The 22,217-nt window shown below is 42.5% G+C and overlaps 1 protein-coding gene and 1 long non-coding RNA gene across 14 annotated transcripts in view; one reads left to right on the top strand and one right to left on the bottom strand.

Annotated features, from left to right (window-relative positions):
* Positions 1 to 22,217, bottom strand: part of SLC8A1 (solute carrier family 8 member A1) — a 387,431-nt gene that overhangs the window by 130,628 nt on the left and 234,586 nt on the right. The window lies entirely within an intron of this gene.
* LOC121044384 (uncharacterized) lies at positions 4,057 to 10,340 on the top strand. The gene is made up of 2 exons (XR_005797280.1): positions 4,057 to 7,676; positions 7,782 to 10,340. It is a non-coding gene; the product is annotated as an uncharacterized LOC121044384 (long non-coding RNA).

The following is a 22,217-nucleotide window of genomic DNA, read 5'->3' on the forward strand; positions in this document are numbered from 1 at the left end:
CAAAGAGGGGCATCTGCGTCCCTGAGAGATGAACTTAGCCGCCCAGGGACGACATCTTAGTAAATCACTTGGAAACAAAGCTTGAAAGGCCTATGGATTGTCTCACGATTCCCTCACTACTTTACCCTCTGTTCTTTGATCAGCTGTGTGAGGAAGTGGTCTCATAGGAGATCTTTTAATTCAAGCTTTCAGCCTGTGTTTACTCTGTGTTTCCCAGGCAGGGCAATGCCTGGAAGTTGGGGGAGAGGGTGAGTAACGGAGTCTGTCTGACTGATGAAGGTCACCATTTAACAAGTAAATACAGAGTTAAGTCTCATCTGACTTACATCTCTTTCCTCTTAGAAGTTTATCCAATCCAACCACATATCCAGATGCCATTATTTCCTCCACATTAGCTTCAACACATACGAGGCATTACAGATAAATGCAATGGCGTTTCAAGTGATCCCATTCCTCAAGATATTTACAGTACATGGTATAGAAAAATGCTCTCATTATAGGCTTCGGTGAGAAAAATGTTGTGTTTTTACACCACCATATATGCAGTATGATTATACATCTGTAAAGCTCTTCAGCAAACGATAAATAAGCCAACAGTGATCATTAATGATGGATACAAAAACTAGAGGTTACTGTTTTCTTCCTTCTATTAAGGTCTGTCTCCAAATTTTCTAGAATATGTCCATATAAGAATTTATACTTTATTAATGTGAATCTGGTTTCAGATGTTGAACTTTGTGGTTTATTCTTTCATGCAGTTTGAGGCGAGCACAATGAAGTTTGCCAAAACCAAGATACAATGAAACAGTTCTTTCTACATCTGCAAGTTTGTTTGCAAGTTTTTTAAAAAAGAAAATGCCTTTCTTTTAATGTGTGTCTTCAAACCCGTCACCATAGAAGTTGCTTGTTTTGAAAGGGAACAAAATAAGATTGCAAACCAGCTCTAACTTCATTGGGAAGCTTCCACCTAAGCAGAAGGCAAATGTTAGCACTGGTAAGTTACACATTACAAGAAAAAGAGTTCTTTCCAATTGCTAAGTCATCAATAGGTTAAAAATAGAAACGAGATTGGGGTCTTAAGTCATTTCCCTACATTGTAAGGGTCAAAAAGAACACCACTTTGTAAGAAGTCAGCCAATGCTCTGTGCCCAGACTTGGCACGTTGAATTCATAACACTGCCTATCAAGTTGCTCTTAACGAGTGATGTTAAACATGCATTCTTTGCAGGCTGTTACAGTGCTGCGTCACACAGATACAGCCTCTTCCTCTTCCGAAAGGTCATCAGACAACATGAAGTTCAATGCAGCAAAGAATTACTGTTTGCAACTCTTAAAAATGTCATTCTCTTTATAGAATTGGGTTAAAAATCTACTTGTTTTTTTATTTCAAATTTCACTGCAGAGAGTGGCGTCTTAACCTACAAGATACCCACTCCAAGGTAATGCCATCCTAGTGAGGTCTAGCTGGTCTGAAGAGCTGGTTAACTTGTCAGATCTACCAAACTCTTGGGAGATTGTAAACTTTTGTGGGCATATTGGTTTCTGTTCATTTTCACAAGATTGACAGGCTCATTATGGTAATACGGACATCTCTACCTGAGAGCTCATACTGTGCAATTGTAATTTTGCATATGCTAATGAGAAGACAATTCTATCAGAGTGAACATTTGGGCTGAGGTGCAAGGCACCATTTAATTATAAGAACAGTATGGGATTGAGCTCTGTCATGGATTCTTCCATTCCTTCCACCTTGTCTCTTTCCAAATTCTTCTGTTTCTTCCTAGATTTCCTTCCTCCTCTGCTTTCTCTCTCCTTAATAAATGACAGATCCTTTTTTTTCTTATGCCATTTCTATGGCTGCACTTGAAACAAGAATTCTTTCCCCCTAGTTGTTGGTTAACATCTGCAAATGTGAGAGAATTTTAACATGACAAACAACAAGGAATTAGAAATAAACTAAAACGAAACAGTGTCTCTTCTCTCCCCCACCTCCATGGTGGAAATGATGATATCCTCACCATCTGCACATTCGCAGGCTGTGAGTGGGCAGAAAACCAGCTGGAGACACAGCCCATGGCAGGGATCCAGAGCCTCAGCTTCTGGGAGGTCCTAGAAGCTCAGGATGCCTCCCAGCTATTGGATTATCTCTTGTCACGTACATTCAAAGGGACAACGTAAAACACTCTTCCAACCAATTTTGTGTAGAGAAGATCTCCACTAAGGTAGAGTAGGGGACGGTGTTCTGGAGTTAGTGTCAGGGAACCGAGTCCTTGAGGGTCATCCATTTGCAATTGTGGGATCTTAGGTCTGTCACTTTACCTCTCTGGAGTTTGGTTTTCTCACTTAAAAAGTGAGAGCTTCTGGCTTTACCATTCTATAATTTTGCTATGGAAAATATGTGCAGAATTAAGAGAAGAATGAAAATAGTTTAGGGATGCCTTCTTTACCTTGGTTGACAAGTTACATTAAGAGTAGAATATTGCTGTGCTCCCAAAATATATCTCTGAGGCAAGAATTGTGGTGGAAAAGTAAATAGAGTGCCATACTCTTCCCACCAGTTAGGCGAGGAAATGTGATTACTCTGAGCCCAAGAGACTTCTGCTAAAAAAATGGAGGCAATGATTCCATTTAGTGCCCTCACTGGCACCCACCTGTGTCCATGTGTGTGTCAGAACTGAAGTTAGGGCCATGGTAAGGTCATCCCTGTTTGCAAACTGGGAGAATGGGGCTGAGAGACCCGAGGAGCTGTTCCTGGGGCTGTGCTGGAACACAGAAATCCAACATAAGCCGCAAGAAGGATAACCACCAGGAGGCAGTGACATGACCATATTTCTGTGAAAAGCTACCTTGTGACCTTGTAAGTAACTTATAAAACCATGAGATACACAGTATTTTAATATGATTCCTAAAATGAACATCCAGTGAAACTGGTCCCTCCCACTCCTAACTGAATGTCATGTCAACACTGTCTTAAGGACACTTTGCAAATTCTGTGGAAGAAGACTGGAGAGATATGGAATATAAATTTACTTTTGTGGGGGTGGCTCCTTGAGATTCTAAAGGTTTTTTTTTTTAATTTTTTTTTTCAACGTTTATTTATTTTTGGGACAGAGAGAGACAGAGCATGAACGGGGGAGGGGCAGAGAGAAAGGGAGACACAGAATCGGAAACAGGCTCCAGGCTCTGAGCCATGAGCCCAGAGCCCGACGCGGGGCTCGAACTCACGGACCGCGAGATCGTGACCTGGCTGAAGTCGGACGCTTAACCGACTGTGCCACCCAGGCGCCCCCCGAGATTCTAAAGGTTTAACTCTAACATGTTTTAAAACCAAGGCTCATTGGCCAGGTATACTTTTGTGAATTTGAGAATATATAATGGTTATGATACAGCCGTACACATGTGCATATATTTATATATGACAAAATTGTCAAAGTGAATGTGAAAGTTCTCTTTTCAAATGCTCTTTAATGGAAATAATTCTGTTTTTACCATCTATATAGTCTTTTATTGCATATATTTAGTATTCATGTTTCCTCTAATTAAGTTATACATTCCCTTTTGGGCACATTTTTGTTCTATACATGAGCTTGGTAAGTTTCTTTTGTTTGTTTTTGTTTTTGACATCACTCAACACTTCCTGGTGCTTAAGCCAAGCAGTCAGGGGAAAGCAAATAATCTGTAGAGAAGCCAGAAAGCTTTTCCTCGGTCCTGAGCTGGGCTTTCCCCAGAACATATCCGGGCCTACTGTATGGGTGAGGCCAAAGGCACTTGCTGCATCCACAGGCTTGGGATGCTGGATCTGTTTTTCCAACAAGCCACCTGGGAGAGGACAGCCTATCACACCACCTCTGGTGTTTCTCCCTCTGTAGTTGGGGGTAACAACATGGGGTGGAGGGAAAATACTGCTGCAATTTAAAACAGCAGGTGAGCCCTGGGGTGCCTGGGTGGCTCAGTTGGTTAAGCGTCCAAGTTCGGCTCAGGTCAGGATCTCATGGGTTGTGAGTTTGAGCCCTGCATTGGGCTCTGTGCTGACAGCTTGGAGCCTGGAGCCTGCTTCAGATTCTGTGTCTTCCTCTCTCTGCCCATTCCCCGTTTGCACGCTCTCTCTCTCTCTCTCTCTCTCTCTCTCTCAAAAATAAATAAACATTAAAAAAAATTTTTAAAAAAGAACAGTAGGTAAGCCCATCGCTAGCCCAGCCCCACAATCTCTGCAGCTCTATCTGCCCCAATATTGGACAATGTCCATCAGGAAAAATATATATTATCTATGTATGTGTATATGTATATATGTGTACATATATTTCATATATATGTGTGTATATGTGTAAACATATATATACATATATTCATAGTTCTCAGCCTAGATCTTATAGTCAGTTACAATCTTTGTAATTGCATTTTAGCTAAAGGCATGGTGAAAATTGCTTGCAGATCTTAGCTCATTTGAAATGAACCCCGGTGTGGTATGGAGGCTTTCTAACACATCGACACTTTTCCATATATTTCAGAAAACCTTTTTAGATACAGTACAGGGGAATATCTTTTAAACAAGCTCCCTTCATGCAGTTCCTAAACAGATGATGGCATTTGACTCACTATGTCCCACTCACTCGTCATCAGCTACTGGGGGAGAAGTAGATGGGCCAGAGTCAGAGGAAACCTGAGAAATGATAATGAAACGCCTGTAAAAAAAAAAAAATCAATGACACTTATGGAAATGAGCTCTTTACCACCCTTTCTATGACCTTTCCTTCCTTCTTTTTTTTTTTTTTTTTTTTTGACCCTTCTCATAGGCAGCCTTAGTTTACAGCAGGAGCATCATCCAATGAGGTTCCAGAGAAAAAAAATGATTACAGAGATAGCCACTATTTGCAAGAGCATATCAGATCATGGCAAAGCACATCATGTCAACACTCCCCCTGCGACAATCTAGTTTTTACCGGAGTTAATTAAAGCAATTAATTCCCTTCCCTTGCAAAGCAGGGTGATTACACAAATAGATAATTTCCCAATCCATACCCATAAGGCAAGTGATTTCTCTGCCCTTCCCTCAGTATAGCAAAGAACGTAACTGAAGCAAATTATCCTTTTTAAAAAAAATATGACCTTTCAGAAATTCTCCATCAACTTTCTCCGCTGTGTTTTCCTATCTGGTTGGATGGTGGAACCACATCTCCACACAGACACAGGACTCCAAGGTTAATTAAGCCTTTCACATAGCAAAGATCGGTGGCGTCCAAACTGTAACCCCAGTGACAGGAGCAGAATGACAGATGAACACTCCGACAGTCACCACTGAGTCCTCTTCAACAACAATTTACCAGTGTGGGTGATGCTGACAATAATTAGGCAAACAAAATGCCAAACAATTGTAAGAAAAGCTGTCAAACATTTTGTGTTATTATCCCCTGCACAGGCCTGTGATTTATCATCACAGAAAAAGTACGTTAAAAAAAAAAAATCTCTAAACAGTGACATTTTGTTCAAATTACAACCCCCGGCTTTCCGGACTGCCTGCAGACTGACATCTCCAATGTCAGATGTGACGCTCAGCAATTTGTTCCCTCATTCGTTGAGCGGGTCGCTGGGGTGGGTTCCTGCCACTGTCGGGGAGAGCTGGTGTGCCAAGAGCAGGAGCAAAGCACCTCTCAATGCACGGGAAGCCACTCGCCTTTCAGATGTCAAAATGAAATACAACAACTGCCATCTACATTTCGTTCTTCAATTCTTTGGGTCATGCTGGTCCCAAAATTTGAAATACGGTCTTTTGCACCAAATCTCCTACCATCACCTCTTCCTCCCTTTCTACCCAAGACCCCATTTGGGATTCTGGACTTGGATGAAGTATACTTTAAGGGCTTTGATTTTTCAATATAAAAATCGAATTTCCAGGTAATGTCCCCGATGGCTGTAACTGGACCAGAAAGAAAAAAAAATGGAAACAATACTTTTCTAATTCAATTTCTTTACAGGTTGGCACAGTTCTACAGATAAATTCGGATACACTGAGAAGTACTGCAGGGAGACCTCCTTCCAGGGATGCCAGGCCAATGAGACAGACGTAAGGTGCTAATATTACGATTTTGTAGAGAGTCCACCGGCAGTCTCTAACTTAGATGTCTGGGTTGCTAAGTGTTGAAGTGGACCCTGGAGGTCACGTAAAATACCTTTTCAACTAATGAGAGAATTCCTGTCTATGATACTTCTGGCTGAGGTTCTGAACTGGAACGCTTCCAAGGATGGGGGTGAGGCAGCCTTCTGCATTACAAACACCTGAAAAGCCTAAAGTTTGGGTCTTTGCTGTCTGCAACAGCCCCTCCTACCCTGTCCCGACATCAAGATCCACTCAAGGGTAAGAACCCCTACTCCCTATATATCGCCTCGTTTGAATAGCCATTTCTTTCTATCCTGGTGAAAGGGCTCCTTCTCACTCCTTCCTTCATCTTTTTCTCAATCTTTACACACACAAGAGAACTTTATCTTCTGATGACGCTCTTTTGTGACAGTTTGGTTAGTCATTAAGTCTCATCAGTAGAGTAATTCTTCATTTTATTTGGGTTTTGATTTTTAGAAAGAGCCAAGAGTCATTTTACTTGAAATATGGCAAATCATGCAGGTTAGCACACAGACTCAATGAGCTCTAATTTCCCCCCCGACCATGTATCTTCTTCTCTTAATCTTTTCACAAGGCGTTCAATAACTCCATGCTGACTGCTGGCTACCCAGGGACCCTCTCTCTAGAGTAAGCCCTGGTGGATGGCACTTAGGACCTTTTCCAACCATCTTTCCTACCAAAATCCACATGCCCTATGTCTCATATCCGAGAAAGGTGATAGTGAATTCCGTGGAAAAATGTAAACTAGGGTGTTGACAGCTTCTATCAGAACACTTTGATGTGTTGCAACCTAACGTTTACACATCAATGGTGACTCACTTCCTTAGCCCAGCAAAGTAAAACTAAGGTTTTATTCTCTCTTTTTTTTCTTCCTCTCTCTCCTTTTTCTCTTTCCTCTTTCCCATTCCTCTTCATAGACAAATGTAAGTTATCCCCCACAACCTGTTCATCTAATTCTGGAAGCTGTTTCTCAAGGGAAAACCCATAAGGAAGGGCTAGGTAAGGGATGTGCAGAACTCACTGAAAAGTCACTTCAGCTACAGAAGGAAAACTCAGAGGTCTACAGTCTGTGGAAGGCAAGTCTGTGGTATCCACTTTGAAGATAAAGAACAGTTTTGACCAACTTTACCAAATTGATTTTAACACCCTTTGGTCCTGTGGACTTCCAACCTACCCTGATTGATCTAGGCTGATGAGACACAAAAGCATTAGCAGTAAAGACCAAAATAAACGAGCTTTTAGAAGTCTTCCCTCTCGTTCAAGAACATTGAAATTTATATGAGTTATACCCACAGTCACTGGAGGAAAGGTAATATGAATTCACCCTTCCAGTAAAGAAGAGGCTGAAATAATAACTTTGAGTTCCTTTAAACCCAATTGTGACGTAGTCTAACATGTGACATGGCTGAAATATATTATCTTTCCTTTCTGACACGAGAAGTTGAATGTGTGTATGAAGTTTTATTTCTTTGTTTGTTTTAGATCTTCTACAGGTAACCACAGTCTTTGAAACAAAGTGGCTCATTTTATATATCTGGACCCTTTCAGGCAACAAAGCGAGGTATACAATTTTTTCTCCCTCATAATCAGACCTAGGATATAGGGCAAACATTTCAGAGTTCAAAGTTTTTTCATGAACTTTTCATCTTATCTTGTTTCCATCTAGAAACTGAAAGGGGTGGAATTACCCAACGGAGTCACAGATGGAAATATAGTTTGGTGAAGAAACAGGAAGCAATAGAAATGGAAGGACTCCCATATATTTTTCTTTACAGTCTAAATATGCTGCACACATGAAGACTGCAACAGATCCAGATCAAAATGGCCCTTGCTGTGCTTTGGGAAATCTGGGCTGTGAAGATCTTCTGCAGTAGAAAGGGTGGTTCTATCACGCTACCTGGAAGGCCAGTCTGGGGTGTGCTCACTGGATGTGTTGAGATCAATTACCCACAAGTCCCCGCGGAGCCTCTCTTCGGTAAGAACAGGGGAAGCCCGAGCCATTGGTATTCTGTGCACACATACTAACAGCTTGTGTGCAATCATTTCTTGCAGAGGCAATCATTTCTCAGCTGCTTTCAGATTCTATTTATTGTTTATTTTCCCCTTGGCTGAAAAGGTTTCTCCTTCATACTAAGCAGAGGCACCAATCTAGGAGAATGCATTAGAAACTGCTCTATTGGTATCCTGCTGGATTTCCCATGGGGTTGAAATGCTCAAACAAAACGTGATGAAAATTTTAGGGTGTTTTGGGTGACTTTAGTCCCAAGGTGTCACCAGGGTGACTTGGTTTCCTGCTCTTCGAGATTTAGGCAATGCTTGTTTCAGAAGGGAGATCTGGCAGACCTTGAAAATGAGGCGGCTTTTACATCAGCCTTTCAGTGGTGGAAAAATCCATGTACTCGCGATGTCAAGATACTATGCCCTCGTTTGGGTGCAGGTGTGAAGGGTGAATGAATTCCTTGAAGAGGAAAATGTGGCCGTGGGCACTGTGTAGTGGTGCAATTCAGTCTTTGCACTGGGTCTTTCAAGAAGTCCAAAAGGAAGTACAAAGATTTTCTTCTCACGTCTTCCTAAGACAAACAGATGATGACGAGGCAGATATAAGGGAAGCTTTGGGGGTAGAGAAGAGAAGGTCATTCCTTTCCTAATCTTACCAAAGTTTACAATTTGTCTTCCTTTGGGTAGTGTCTATTTGGTGCTTGCCCCACAATTGAGTTGTAAGCTCCATGGAGACAGGGAACGTGTTCCTGCTCTGTTCATTACTACATTGCCAATGCCGATCACAGTTCTTGGCACAGTGCAACAAAGGATAAATAAACACTTAGTCTCTTTTAAACCATTGGTTCTTCTTCTCCAAGTGTGACGTTGGTATGGATTTTCTTGAAGTTTGATGATGACCAAAGCCAGTAGTGGAATGAAAATCAGCTGGAAAGCGTGGTCTCTGATTCACAGGGAATTCTAATATTTCCTGGTACATTTTGGTGTACTGGTCTGTAACCCATTTTTAAGCCATAAAACAGAAACACCAATGCTGTCTTTTTTAATGATAAGATATAATAGCGGTCATTTATACAAGTCAAGAAATATTTTCTGAGCCCCTATATTGTGCCAGGAACTGTTCTTGATTCCTGATGAACATGGCACATGGTTGTTCATGGAGCTTTCAGTCAAATAATGCCTATATGATTGGAACTGGTGGGCATGGAGTTCAAAACAGCTGTTCTAAGCCAAACTGCTCTAAACAAGTGATGTGGATATCATCAGGGACTTGCTACAATTTTGATTATATTTAGCTCTCCTGACACCTCTCTCACCAGCTAAGTTGGGTAGGAAGAGGTCTACCTGGGAAGCACAGAATGAAGTGGGAAGAGAGGTACCCAGGGGTCAGTGCGGTAACACTGTTCTTAGCAAATGGTCCCCTGGTAATTTTCAAAAAGGTAAGATATTGAAATATTGAATTGATCTCATGATTGATCTCATGATATGGCCACGACAGCTCTAAAATGGTTCTATAATGTAAACCTGCCTTCAGTGAGTGATCTAAAGTTTGAACAACTTATGGAACAGGGTGGGGAGTCAGTTGGCACAGATAATTGAAGTCGTGGCTCCAGACCACTTGCCGATTGATTCATGAGAAATTTATTTTACATTTCTAAGCATCAGTTTCATATGTAGAGAGGAGATAGCATTATATACAAGGTTGTCGTGAATACAATATAAAATGATATAGTGCATTGTTAGCATGGTAAGTGACACATAAGAGCAGCTGAATACGTTATTATTCAACAGAGACTGAATATTTCAACGAATCACAATATTCATTAATCACTACATTTCATTAACTGCAACACTCAGAGGAGAGGAGCGCAGGATATATGACTGGCAGATAAGACAACTGATGCTTAAAGGGATAGAACATCAATACTTTCACTGCTCTGGGCACAGGGGAGGCTTGCACTTCACTTTCCCATTGAAATTAGATATGGCCATGTGACTTGCTTAGGCTAATGAAACATGAAGAGAGAAGCAGGTGTTGGTTTTGGGTGGAAGCCCCTAAAAGCCATCTTCCCTTCCCTGCACCACCATGTAGAGTGATGTTTCAGGAGGTGGACCGTCCAGCGTCTTGTGTCCTGAAGTGATGACAGTGCAGAGCAGAGCCCCCAGCTAATACTGATGGAATGCAGCGTGAGCAAGAAATAAATGCCCGTTGTTTTTGCCACTGAGATTTTCGGAGTTGTCTGTTATTGCAGCAAAACCTGGCTTATCCTACTTTGCCCAAGATTAAAACTATTTGGATCCAGGATTCAAACTCGGGTCTTATGAAACTAAAGCCAATGCTTCTTGTACCACCTTACAGACATCCTTATCACTTATTAGTAATAAAAAGCCCAGTGGATGTGACTTCGTCAAGAGAAATTTGACTTTCCTGTTCCTCTTATCCTTGACTTGGAACAAAATTAATTTTTTTGCCACAGATGTAGGGAGAAAATTCTCAGATCCAAGGTCAATGGAAGGTAACAAAAAAGTTGGAGAGAGGTGGGAAGGTAATAAAGCTGGTTGAAAAGATTCATTCGTTTTGCAGAACTCTCTTTTGCCTGCAGGTTCATGACCTGAAGATTACACAGGATGAAGGGAGGTCCTTATCAAAAGCCTGCAACTCTGTAGCAACTAAATCAATTTTTAAATGATTTATGTGATGTTCTTCGGGACCAAAGGCAGTAATTCATTCCCCATGTGGCACTCAGGCTGCTGCTTAGTTGTTGCAAAATGATTAATTTTTATTTACAGCGTGCCTCCCCTCCTACATTACTGGCACCAAGATTCGAGAGCATGACATTTCTATAGCATGGAATTATTTACTGGGGGAATTCCTAGGCAAAAAGAAAAACAAAAATTTACTAAAAGCCAAAGATCTCAACATACGCTAAAACAACCACTGTAAAAACTTTTCAAGGCCAATTCTTCCAGTCTGTTCAGTTCAGTCCATTTAAGGTAAACAGGCCAAATTAATTTCCCAAGGGGAGCCATTGTTACATCAATTCAAACTTAACACTAACTTCAACAAGGAGAGGATAAAGACCCTCGAATTCCTATGGTTCTTATTTCCCTAGAAGACTGAGTTCAAAAAGTTTCTAGAATTTAGAGTACATAGCATATTTCAACTTAATTTGAAATAAATGTGGCATTTACAAAATGCTATAAGGATTTCTCTTCTGGGCCACCATATGTAGGTATATCTTTTTTTTTTTTTTTTCCAAAACTGCAGAAGAACTATATTCCCAGGCTTCCTACTCTTTAGCTTGCCAGTCTGAACCCAATATGTCTATCACTAGCTGAGAACCAACCCCCTCGAAGTAAGGTTCAGATTTTTCTCATCAGCCATATCCTAACTTGAAACTCCTAACCAAGGGTCCACAATAAGTTGATAATGAGGAGTTCTTTTGTATTTCCTTTCCACATGAGATTTTTAGGTTTGGGGTAAGGACCTTATACAGCCAGGAGGGAAAAATAGAAACTACCCTGAAACCATTAGAAAGAAGTCTGCCCATCGCTCCCAGACACAAGAAAATTAGAAGGCCTGGAGAATGGTGCCTGCCATTTTCCATTCTCCCATCTTCTAGGACAAAATTTCCCAAGGGAACAGTTAGGAGAAGTCAGCGTGGCCACTTACCAGTTCCATACCAGAGACTATTCACAGATTCCTGTACATTTCATACCACATCCTTCTCCTTGGATCATCGCATACTTTCACCTCATCAGGCTAATGATACTGGTTACGCTGCAAGCTGATGCCTGTGGATCATATTTCCTGAATCATGATGCATGCTGTATCCCACAAGTAGATTATGGATCAAATTAGTACTCTGCATCTACTCTAAGTTGGATTGTTTAAAAGACATGGCTAGCTCATCGGCAAATGGCTTGAACTGGTACGATGAAGGATGAAATATCTCGTCAATTTAGGTTATTTGTTAAGCCTTCTAGAAGTAAAAGCTGTGAAACCAAAGGGCCAAGGCTGAGGTTTTTTCTGGCTTGTAGTTTGTTTTGTGCATCAGCAAACTTTGGGAATCCCAGTTCATCAGGTTTGCAGGTGGGCAAACCTGTTGTCGGGCAAAAGGTGTGCAAAGTTGTTGAAAATAGAGTTAAAAAAAAAAAAAAAGAAAGGAAAAGAGGGCTCTTCTATCACCACTCTACCACCACTAATGTTGAAGCACTTTCATTAACTGGAATATAAAACAGGAAAACAAAAGAGCAAAGGCTTTGCTGACACATTAACAAGACCCTAGATCCTTCCCCTGTAGGACCTAGGGGTCCCCTAGATATATCTTATGTCTCCAGATAACTTCAGCTGTAACCCTTATTTGAAAGTAACAGAAGTAAAGGGATGTAGACTGGGAGAATACATGGACTGATATCCCAGGAAGTTAAGAATATTTGCTTAGTAAGCGAGCTCATAACACATACGATGACCAATTTTTTCATTAACATTTTCCTGTCATGTCACTTTTCTGCATGCTATGTTTTTCTTCTCCTCACGTCCTGGACTTGCTTCCACAATTACCAGTCCAGAGAAAGACACTAAGTACTCAACCCCCAGTACTTGCCTACTTCCCCCCATTCAGTTGTAATCTCTGTGAAATTTACATTGACTGTCTATCCCAGCAGCCATGGGAGTACCTGATGTGCAGAAGGTTTTCAGCAACTATTTGTGAAATGAATGAATGGATGAAAAAAAAATGATAAAAGCTGCCATTTACTAAGCACCTATTACGTGGTGGGGAATGCTAGGCATATCACTAACCATGTTTTGAATTCTCATAACAACTCTACAAACTAGATGTTTTTTTGTCTTGTGTTATAGAAGAACAGCTTCAGTGACTTTCAGGTGTGTGTCCGGCATATAGGGAGCCATTTGTACAGTGATGCCCTCCTCTGTGACAATCGGGGCCCTTCCCACATATTTTCCTGAGTATATTGTGTCCAGTCAGCAGGACGGCATGAAGAAGATGGTTAATGACAGCTTGCCTTTACTGTTGAGCACGTGTCTCTTGGTCAGCGGGATGGGAGGGAGAAGGAAAACACAGTCATTGAATTGTGCTGGGTGTTTTACACATTTGATCACATTCAATCCTGAAAACAAACTTACCATGCTGACATTAGCGGTCTTGGAAGCAAATGAGCGATCAAAAGTGAGGAGACATGAAGTGACTTTTCCCAGACTCTAACCCATGGTGCACAATCTATGGGTGCTGAAGATGAAGGATCCTGGGCCCTGCCTGATTCACTAAAGTGGAATTCCTCAAAACAGGGCCCCAGAACCTCCTTTTCTAGCAACTCACTAAATGGTTCTAATGGCAACTAAAGTTTGAGAAGTGCTGGCCTATGTCCAGCTGCCTCGAAATGCATATTCTTCGGGCAAGAAATTTTTCATGGACTTGCACACCACCAGGAGCCAGATGTTCTATAAACGGAAGAAATGTCCCTTTAGCAAGCATCAGGGCTGCACTTGCAGCTCAGAATATGAAGAATGCCTTAGTACTCCCCATTAATGTTAATGGGAATCATGTGGCTCATTCTCTATATTCCACGCTGAAAAGTGTTCCCTCTAGAACCAGGAGAGGCTATATTTAATCAAACCATCTGGATTCCTAGGCACATGTATAAGGGCAGGAAATAGGTCACAGTTGGTAAGCTACTTTCTGGAAACAATTGCATTGTATCAGCAAACTCCAAAGTCCTGAAAGGGTCCCTGCTCCCCTGGCTCCCTCAGTGAGTGACAGCCCCACAGCTAAGAGGGGTCAGAGAAATTCCAAAAGTTAAAGAGATGAAGTTTGAATAGCAAGACAATGCATAAAGCAAATCATCCCCAAAAGATAAAGTGTGGAATAAACTTGTTAAAAGCTATCAACCTCCCCCAAATAACACGTTTCTACTCCAAAGAACCTCACTTGCAGCTTAGAGAACAGCATGAAATTAAGAAACATAATTGGGACAGCATAAGAACTCCAGATATGAACTATGGTGGCCATAGTTTACATGGTTTATATGGTTTACAGTCACTCAAGTGCCTATGAAAACTATAAACCCTGAGAGAGTCAGAGAACCTGGTGGAAAAGAGTAGGAAGCATTCACAAGGCTTTAAGGACTCAACTCTATTATTGGATATTTCTATTAAAAGAGAGAAGTTATAGAACTGGGTGAGGAATCTGAAGACAAGAAGAGGACTTACCAAGCTCAGTCTAGATGTGAACCTCAGTCAGGTCTTGGAGAAGGAAGCTACTGATTACAATGGAGTGTGAGGACTGCTGAGTACTGGGTTCAGCAGAATTTACAGGTCGTTACTCCCCGTCACCACGTTGCCCTTAGGTTACTTCTTTAAGTTTATTTATTTTGAGAGAGAAAGGGAGAGAGAGCGGGGGAGGGGCAGAGAGAGAGGGAGAGAGAGAGAGAATCCTAAGCAGGCTCCACACTGTCAGCACAGAGCCCGATGCGGGGCTTGAACTCACTAACCATGAAATCATGATCTGAGCCAAAATCAAGAATCAGACGCTTAACCGACTGAGCCACCCAGGTGCCCCATGTCTTTCAGTTACTTCTTATGGGTAATTTTGACTGTCACTCTTTGGAAAGCACCAAATAAGCAGAGGCAGGAGAAGGTGGAACACTGAAGTCTCCCAAGGCCTGTGGCATGGGGGATGAATGGCAAATCTTACACCATTTGCCTTTTGGTGTGCCTGAGAGCCTGAAGCTCCCTAAGAGTCCCAAGACTAAAGCCCCTAGGCTACAGTGAGCAATTGAACAAAAACCCACATGATAAATGATCAGTAGGCTTTCAAGCCAGCACTCGTGGAAGCCATGCCATCCTTGAGGTATTGGGAAGAGACCAGAGCCCCATAATTACCACTACTGTGTCTATGGGGAAATTCAAGAGCCCAAGTTATGCAAGAATCTCTTCACTTTCTCCATCCTAGGATCAGGAACCTTCCAACTCCAGCTTCAGATCCAAGGTGGTGCCAGGAGCTCTGACAAAGGGGATGGCATAGGAGGGTGTCTTCATTTTCTATTCCTGATGTAACAAATTCCCAAAATTTAGGGGCTTAAAACAACACAAATCTATTATCTTGCGGTTGTGTAGGTTGGAAGTCCTAACAGATATCACCAGCTTGAAATCAGAGTGTCAGCAAGGCTGTGCTCCTTTCTGGAGGGTGTAGGGGAGAATCAGTTCCATTGCCTCTTCTACCTTCTAGAAGCCACACATATTCCTTGGCTCGTGGCCCCTTCCTTAAAGCCAGAAACACTGTGTCTCTCTGACCTTTCTTCCATAGTCGCCACTGACTCCAGACAAAAACGGTTCTCCGCTTCTAAGGACACATGCAATTAGACTGGACCCACTGAGAAATCCAGGATCATTTTCCCATCTCAAGTTCCTTAACGTAATCACATCTGCCAAGTCCCCTTTGCCAAGTCTGCTAACACATTCATAGGTGCCAGGAATTGGGACATGGACATCTTTGTATGTGTGTGTTTTGGGGGGGGGCATTATTCTGCCCATCACAGGGGTAAAAAGTGGTGAAGGAGAGAGATTCACAGAGATTCAAAGGATCCTAGATAAGAAGCTCTCTGGAGGAGGCTCCCTTTGTGGGACTTCAGATTGGTGCTATTTTTCCAGGACCCTTTAAATAGTTCAGGCTGGTTTTCCAAAGTCCCCACTTTTTAAAAAATTACCTTCAGGGCTACCGTTATCATTCTGGTCCTTCCCTTCTCACCTGGATTATATGCTAATCCTTCCTCACTGGTCCCCTATGGCCCTACATACAAATTTGCCCCGCCCCAGGCTCACTTTCCACACAGCAGCCAGTTATCCTTCAAAACTGTGTCTTGTTATGTCACTCCCATGTTTAAAACTTTTTAATACCTTTCTCTCCTACTTACACCAAGACCCCCAGGCCCCTCACCATGGCCAACAGAGCCCTACCCGGCATGACCTAGGACTCCTCTCCCATCTGCCCTCACCCTACTTCCCCCCGGGGTCACCGGGCTCCACCAGCACTGCTTCTTTGTTGTCCCTCCAGCTCCCCAAGCCAGCTCTCACCTTGGCCCCTACGGCACCCTTTGCCTAGAAGGGTTGACTCCATATCTTTGTGTGGTTTCTTCCCTCCCTTGTTTCCAGACCTAGTTGAAATGTCACCTCCTCAGAGAACTCAGACCACTCTCACTCCCTCTGCCCAACCCCTTCCTTCGCTCTCTATCCCCCTAACTGAACGTATTTATTTAGGTTTCGTGTTCCTTACACTACCTGACATTACATTTTTGTGTGTGCCTTTTCTCCTTGTGGATTATCTGTCTCTGCTACCAGAACGCAGAAGGTACCTGAGGACAAGGAAATGCCATGAGCTAAGAATAGTGCCTCACACGTCAGAGGCACCCAAATACTTGCCGAAAGAATGAATTCAACACATATCTGTTGAGGAGCAATTTTAGGGAAGGACACTGTAATGTAACGATGAAAATGACGGACATGGTCTACCCTTTTCCCCGAGCGTCCCCCTGATTGACCGGTTTTTCTGCGCAGAGTCAACTGTTACTGATGACCTACGGTTATTTTTAATTCTCATGTCCATCTCATGGCTCTCCCTGTCCTCATTCATTCTTTTATTCATTCATCTAATCAACACGTATTTATTTTGAACACCTAAACTAGATCCGTAATAGGTCCCTGTCCCTGAAATAAGATTATCAGTTAGAGAGGTTACTTTTGCTGGTGGCCATGATGGGAAGCAGATAAGGGATAGAAAGGTTCTATGCACACTCCTCTAATCCCTCCCCTTTCTCATATGAATTCATTTGCAGACAAAGATGAAAGCATCTTAAAGTGGTAATAGAGACTCCTTAGATAATCAAAGGATTCCAAGGATGTAGGCGTCAGGAGACATGATCCCAGCACCGACAATGTGCAGATTGTGCCATGTGGATGGAGTCAGGTGACTGAGTCTCTGAGGATCCTGCTGCATGGGTCTAGAAGGTCACCCTAGAAGGTCTAACTGGCCAAGTTAGAATAGGTGTGTAATCCTAATCCCCAGCCCAGCCTCGGTGGCAGTGCACCAGGAATTGCCCTTTTAACATTTCCCATTCCTTATTCACCATTAGGTTTGTAATTTCTGTGTTTTACTTACAGAACACATGCTAAGTGAGTGGTTCTAAACTAGCCTGAGCTAATTTCAACCTCGAGCTCACTCTGCTGCCTATGGCAAATCAGATAGGGGATATTGACGCATGCCCTATGTGTCCTACAAGATGCGTTATGCAGAGTTAGTTTGGGCTCTGTGTGGGAAGATGCACATGTTTCAAATACTCTTAATAATCAAGACACATAAGGAGATGCTTCCTATGAACAGATGAGCCAAGAAGAAGCTACACAAGGTACACAAATCCCAGTCCTGCTCACTAGTTTGTGGAGGAGAACAAAGAGCTGGATGTCAGAAACTGTATTTTGAAATACTCTGCAAGCATAGTTCTTTCCGGAAGCATGCTTGTAATCCAAAGCACTCATATATCAAAGCAGCTATCAAGAACCATTGGCTCAGTTGTGATCATGTGACATTCGGCCTCACATACTACTTGCATTGCAAGACATTGCTCGTTTATCAAGTTAATCTTGGTCAGAAATATTTGCTCGTCTTGTGGAACACTCGCAGCACAAGTTGCTTGCCATCTAAGGTGTTACTGAACAAGCAACGTGGAAGGCCACAAAGTACTTTACAGGGTGTCCAAAATTTGATGCTATTTACTATGTCTAATAAGGACTGATAAGGGCTAAGTATAAGCTTTTACTTTGAAAGCGAGGCTCAGTAATTAGAAATTAATTAAATAAGTTTGTTAAATAACACCTTAGCATTTCAAGCTCAGTCTGAACTTTTCTTCTCTCTGATTTAATGCTTCAGGATGGGGTGAAGTTCCTAAGTCATTCAGCCAGGTACGCTCACACAGCAAAGAGGAGGCAGAAGAAATAATGTGTCATGTTCCTCTCTTCCTTTCAGCTCGGCTGGAAGACAGTCTTCTGTCTTGGCCAGAGCACAGAGAGGTGGTCCTGCTTCTCTGCCAGGCTCTGTGTCTCCCAGGGCAGCTGGGTGTCGCTACTCAGGCTAGGGTCTGCGTACCTCTCTTACGATCCTGCCCTTCAGACTCTTATAAAGAAAGCACCACACTGCTGCTTCTAGATTTAGTTACTTTTGTGCATTTCCTTCACTGAGTAGTCTCGGATGAGAAGACCTTGGAGGATGCAGGCCAGTCCTTCTGGATGGAAGAGACTAGGGGCCCCTGCCTTCCCAGCTGTTTGCCTCCTGTGATGACATTCACATACCGTCTTCCACCAAAGAAACCCAGGGCACAGCCGCTTATGTGCATAGCCCCATCTACATGGACTAATTTATCCAAATTTGCCCGTTATGTACACAAACATCATTTCTAGGATTAAAAATAAACTAGTAACACCAAAGCTAGGCTGTCTAGCTTCCGTGCTAAAAGGCTATGGAAACTGCGCCCCAACACTTTCCAACCACAGCCACATGAAAAGCCACAGAGTGGAACTGTCCGGAAGATGAGAATATCAGAGAGGCTTAGGAACTCTGTGTGGGGGAGGATGTGATCAAGAGATGGGAAACTGTCCTGACCATTTGACTTTATAAATGCTCATTAACAGTTTTGCAAAAGACTTGGTAAAGACGCAGGCATATCAGCAGGCTTCTCTTCGTGCTGTAGGGAATCCGGATATAGGGATTCTTGTTCTTTTTGTCAGAAAACTAATTTCACTACTGACAGTAAATCAAAATGCTACATGGCCACCTCAATAAATGTAAATGACTCTAAGTTGCATATCTCCATAGAAAAAGAGAATAGCAAACACTTATAAAAACGGAAAATACTCCTACATGTAATCGGACTGTTCTGAGTGGGGACTGACTTATCAAAAGGTCTCTCTAGAAATGGACCAGAGTCGAATCTGTGTTGTGCGTCCACCATTTGGTTTTTCCTTTATGTTAAATTGAGGCTATATATAGATATGAAATTATAATGGCACAAAGTGCCTGTTTTCCATAAGCAGTCGGTAGACTCTAAAAATAAGAATTCATTCCTCTCTTTGCTGCAAAAGGGCACCAAAGCCGAGGCATTTTTATTTAACATACCAAAGTTAATCAATTCGGTATCAAAGTATGTGGCAAATGGCTAAATCCCCCCCAATTACCTTATTTTAAATGAATGGACAAGGAAATACATACTTCGGTTTGGTAATCAGAGCTTATGATGATCAGGCCGAAACTACTGTATTACAGTTTTTATTACCTTGGAACAAATGAATAGACTGAAGAATCCGTCCACACCACTGGAGTTAGGTCACTAATTCTGACCTCGAGGTACCTACATGCCATGCGACTCAAATTGTTATCTGAACAAAGGAGAGAACTGTTTTATGTTAAGGGTCCACAGAGTTGGCCGTCGACGACAAATGTCACTCCAACCCGAAATGCAGTATACAGGTCGTTGCAAATAAGCCAGTCTACTAACTGTGGAGAAAAACCCTTAAAGTTAATTTCCAAAAGCAACAAACTCTATGCTGGTTGGGGGAGACCCTGCTTTTATCCACAGTAGCAGATTGTCTGGAAGTCTGGAAGGAGAACAGGACCTTAAGTCAGAGGCCTGGGTTTGAGGCCTTTCTTGTCAGTTGGCCTTTATGTAAGCTCGGGTAAACCACGGTCCTCAGTAACCTGGTTTTCCCTGGATTAAAAAAATGACCTAGCGTTGGGGCACCTGGGTGGCTCAGTCAGGTAAGCGTCTGATTCTTGATTTTGGCTCAGGTTATGATCTCACAGTTTGCGAGATCTAGGCTCTGAGCTGACAGTGCAAAGCCTGTTTGGGATTTTCTCTCTCTCCTTCTCTCTCTGCCCCTCCCCTGCTCTCTCTCTCTCTCTCTCAAAATAAATAAATAAACTTAAGAAAAAAAAAAAAAAACCTAGCACGGTCTACCTCGAAAGCCTGTTGTCAGGATCACAGGGGATAATTATGTGAAAGGTGCTTTGTAAAGTGAGAAACACTCTCCTAAGGCAGGGCACTGGGCCTTCCACATTTGAGTGAGGATGTTCTGCAGGGAGGTCAGCCTGGATAGACGTGGGGCGAGGGTAACTTCTGTGCCTGATAGTTACCTCCTTCGAGCCGTGGAGGCTGAATCCCCCCCGGGCTAGACCTGTACACGGCACCTTCGGTTATCACGAGCGCTGACTGAGCACCGAGGATGTCTCACTTCTAACTTCTGAACGAGTCTATACAGCTGGTCGTAAAACTCAAACAGGTGAAAATCTGGCCTAAATTGTGCCAACTCGATGGCTTCACGTTGGCAAATTTGGCAAATATTTGGGAAGGTGACCTTTGGGAGCTGATTACGAGCTGCTTTCCCTTCGCTTACATATTCTTGCACCTGTGCTAAAGCCAGAGCGAGGAGAAGGGAGGAGCACTGAGCAGTGGGATTTGCCGCCTGATGATCTTCGGGGCCTCGCTTTGTGACAGTCTGTTCCTCAAGTGGAGGTCTTTGTAACAGAAGTCGGTTAAGCTGCTTCAGCACGTGGGGAAGACCCAGGATACAACACTGAGACTATGTTCCCCTTCAAATCTCCAAGGCTTCCCGACACGATGGGTGAAAACCAAAGGGCCTGAAACAGATTTGATGCATGTTCCTCATTTCAGACAATGTCTGTTCCTTACGCGTTATCCTCTAGCCGACGGCAAAAACATGCCAGCTCATCCTTACTTCGTGGACACTGTGGCTTTAAAGGGCAGAAACCTGCAGCTCCCAAAACGGTCTAGTGAAGTCAACTCATATCAAGGTCAGCAGAGTGGATGATATAAAATATTCAGGGACGGGTGTGGTGAAGAACAGGGCTTTCTTTCTTTGTCTTACTCAGTATGTTGATAATTCTACTTCATTAACCTTTCTTTTTTTTAATTTTTTAACATTTATTTGTTATTGAGACACAGAGAGAGACAGCATGAGCAGGGGAGGGGCAGAGAGAGGGGGAGACACAGACTCCGAAGGGGGCTCCAGGCTCTGAGCTGTCAGCACAGAGTCCGACGCGGGGCTCGAACTCACGAACCGTGAGATCGTGACCTGAGCCGAAGTCAGACGCTTCACCGACTGAGCCACCCAGGCACCCCACTTCGTTAACATTTCAAAATGCATTTTAAAGAAGCCATTGTTTTCATTGGACATCTTTATTCCAAAGTGCACCCATTTTTTGTTTCTCTGCTTTGTTATTATCTATAGTAGGCATTTCCCATGGTTGAAGCGATGCACATGAGAGGATTTATTCTGGACACTGTCAATGCACAACTTGCCTTGAGAATTTTATGGGGGAAACTTAACCTTTTGTGGTGGTTCAGCTTAGGATGGTTATTTTGAGTGCACTGGTCTAGGCTATAAAGTCTAGACAGTGAGATTCTACCCAGTGGCCCAAAGTGATTCACCTAAAAATAATGTGACGCACAAATTAAAAATCAACGATGGAATCCTGCTGCATGAACTTCATTGCACAGGGTGCAAGGATAGAGGAAGAGGAAGCTAATATAACAAACGTAGAAACGGCTTATGCTGTTAATAACAATGACACATATGGGCGTATTCTGATTCTGCTATTACCACTCACTAGCTTTGTTACTCCGACAAGTTGCTCTCCCTCTCTGTGCCTCATTTGTAGCTTTTTTTCTTTTTTTTATCTTTAAAAGAGGGATAGTGATAGTAGCTACCTCATGAAGTTGTCATGAAAATTAAATGAAATAATCACTACAAAGTATTTAGCAGAGTGTCTGAAATATTGTCAATACTCAACAAACACCAGCTGTAATGAGATCAGTAATGCTTATTCATTTGACTACATGGATAGATTAAAAACTAAGAAGAACCAGGACAACAATAAGCATGCACACAGTTTGTTTACTATATTCTGGGCACTGTCCTAAATACATACAAGCATTATATCTATTAATGTACTTAATTCTAACACCAACTTCATGAGGTAGCTGTGTTATTATCCCCATTGTACAGACAGGGAAACCA

This window comes from Herpailurus yagouaroundi, unplaced genomic scaffold, assembly GCF_014898765.1.
Source record: "Herpailurus yagouaroundi ecotype Mexico unplaced genomic scaffold, PumYag 188, whole genome shotgun sequence".
In the NCBI taxonomy this organism is placed as follows: domain Eukaryota; kingdom Metazoa; phylum Chordata; class Mammalia; order Carnivora; family Felidae; genus Herpailurus; species Herpailurus yagouaroundi.